At 32.1% G+C, this 2,771-nt stretch overlaps 1 non-coding gene across 1 annotated transcript; it reads left to right on the top strand.

Moving 5' to 3' along the window:
* The first annotated feature begins 2,254 nt into the window (after positions 1-2,254).
* On the top strand, positions 2,255-2,361 carry LOC137766917 (U6 spliceosomal RNA). Its single transcript, XR_011074444.1, has one exon. It is a non-coding gene; the product is annotated as a U6 spliceosomal RNA (small nuclear RNA).
* The last annotated feature ends 410 nt before the right edge of the window (positions 2,362-2,771 follow it).

Raw genomic sequence — 2,771 nt, 5'->3', positions numbered from 1 at the left:
GTCTGTTCACCCCACCCACTGTAATTCCTAGTCTCACCCTCCTATTACTCTCTCTCTAGGTTTTCATCTCTGGCATCAAAATCACAGGGCACGTCACCAGAGTCCCTGTTAAGTACAGGCATGCACTCCCTGTTTCAAAAACAGCCTAAAGATGCAGCCAGTCAGCAAACTTACCAGTCTTCGACAAGATAAGAAGCTTGTTCCATATGTAAATGAACATTTCATTCTCCATCTAGAAAGTCTTGGTACCAAGAAAAGATCAAGTGAATTGAATAGTGTGCTTAGTGCTGTCACTGAGTATTACATGTATGTAATACCTCACGCGGTAAAAAATTCAAATGAAAATATGTAGATTAAAAATTTAGCCTATTTCACTTCTCCTGTCCCCTAGTTTCCTAGTTTCATTCCCTGGAGGTAGCTTGATCATTTTACAGATGTTCAATGCATATAAAAGCATACAAGTGTAAAACAAACAACGACAAAAACAAAACTTGTACTATACACCATATTCTTCCCTTTACTCTTTTAACATTATATATTGGAAACTGTCCAAAATCAGTACATATAGAACAGCTTCATTCTTTAAAAGGTTGCATAGAATCCCATGCCATACAGGTACATAATTTACTTAACCAGTGTCCTAATATAGATATTTATGCTGCTTCCAATCTTTTTGTTATTTCAAACAGCCCTATAAGGAATATCCTTGTATATTTGTCACTTAAGACGTGACAAGCATAGCTGTGGATAAATTCCCAGAGTAGTATTGCAGGATCAAAGAATATATGCATTTGTAATTTTGATAAGATATTGTTAAATAGCCTTTTATAGAGTTTATACCAAATTATATCACTAATAGCAGTGTATTGAATACCTATTTTCTCACACCCCTTTCAATATAGCATGCTATCAGAATTCTTTTATCTTTGCCAAACTAACAAGGGAAAATGGCACTTCCTTGTAGATTTAACTCAAATTAATTTTTTTCCTATTATATATTAAGTGAATACCTTTTCATATGTTAAGACCCATTTATATTTCCTTTGATACCAACTGTTTTGATCCTTTGTCCATTTCTTGTAGGATTATTGGTCTTCTTCTCACATATTTATTTATATATGCTGAGAAACATATCCTTTGGTCTATGTCATGAGTTGCAGACAAAATATTTTCCCCTGGCTTGTCATTTGTGTTTTTTCCTTTGTTTATGGATTTTAATGACAAGATAATTTTATTTTAATTTTATATGGTCAAGTTAATCTATCTTTTAATTTAAGATTTCTTAGTTTTGGATTAACCCTAGAAATGTCTTCCCAACCTTGAAATGTTTTACATACCCACACACACACACACACAGACACACACCTGTGTGTATACATACATAATATTTCTATAGTATACTTTTTACTTCTATTTTTAAATTTAAATCTTTGAAACATTTGGAATTTAGGGATAAAAAATGAGGTAAGAGTCCAAAAATAATTTTATTTTCCAGATTACTATCCAGTTGTCCCAATACCATTTATTAAATAATTCATCACTTACCTACTGATTTGCTACGCCATTCTTGCCATACACTAATATCCAACACATATCTGTGTCTACTTACAGACTTTCTTTTCTATTCCATTTATCTGCATGTTTATTCATGCATTATTATTACATTAATGCAATTACTATAACTCTATATTTTAAAATATGGGAGCGACTGTAACTTGTTAATCTTCTTTGCCCAGACTTTTCTTGAATATTTTTCCCTATTTTCCATGTGACTCAACCCTTCCAGTTCAAAAAACAAATGAACAAATAAGTAACACTCTTATTGTATTTACTGATACAGAATTTATTACTTACATTAGGAAGAGCTGATATCTTTATAACATTGAATCTTCCTATTTAAGAAAATGTGTGCTTTCCTTATTTGTACAGATTTTGTATATTTCTTGTTAAATTTATTTCTATAAATTTTTTTTCTACTGTAAATGTGATATTTTCTTCCATTATAACTTCCAGTTGGTTATTGTCTGTACTTATGAAAGTTGCTTGCTGTTTATTATTGTACTCAGCCATTTATAAGTTCTTCTATTGTTTGTTACAATTGTTCAGTTGATTCTTTTGTATATTCATGTAAGCAAGTATAACATTTGCAAATAATGATAATATTACATCCTTTTTCAAATATATATGCCTCATTCTCTCCTCTCTAATTGTACTGGCAAGTACCTTCAGAATCATGTTAAAAAAGTAGTAGTGAGTGCTCACTTGGGCAACACACATGCTAAAATTGGAGCAATACAGAGAAGATTAGCATGGCTTCTGAGCAAGGATGACACAGAAATTTGTGATACATTCCATATTTTTTCTCCTCAGGCATGGGACACGAAAGCAAAAATAAACAAATGGGACTACATCAAAATAAATAGCTTTGCACAGCAAAGGAAACTATCAACAAAACAAAAAGGCGGCCTACAGAATGAGAGAAGGTATTTGCAATATCAGATATATCCAATAAGGGGTTGATATTTAAAATACATAAAGAACTCATACAACTCAATATAAAAAAACAAAAAAACAACCCAATTAAAAAATGGGCAGAGGCCCTGAATAGAAATTTTTCTACAGATAGCCAACAGACACCTGAAAAGATGCTCAACATCACTAATCATCAGGGAAATGCAAATCAAAACCACGGAGAGCTACCACATCATACCTGTCAGAATGGCAATTATCAAAAAGACAAGAAACAAGTATTGGCAAGGATGTGGAGAAAA

This window comes from Eschrichtius robustus, chromosome 6 (genome assembly GCF_028021215.1).
Source record: "Eschrichtius robustus isolate mEscRob2 chromosome 6, mEscRob2.pri, whole genome shotgun sequence".
Taxonomy (NCBI): Eukaryota; Metazoa; Chordata; class Mammalia; order Artiodactyla; family Eschrichtiidae; genus Eschrichtius; species Eschrichtius robustus.
The sequence above is the reverse complement of the archived record's forward strand: the minus strand, read 5'-3'. Positions and strand labels throughout refer to the sequence as shown.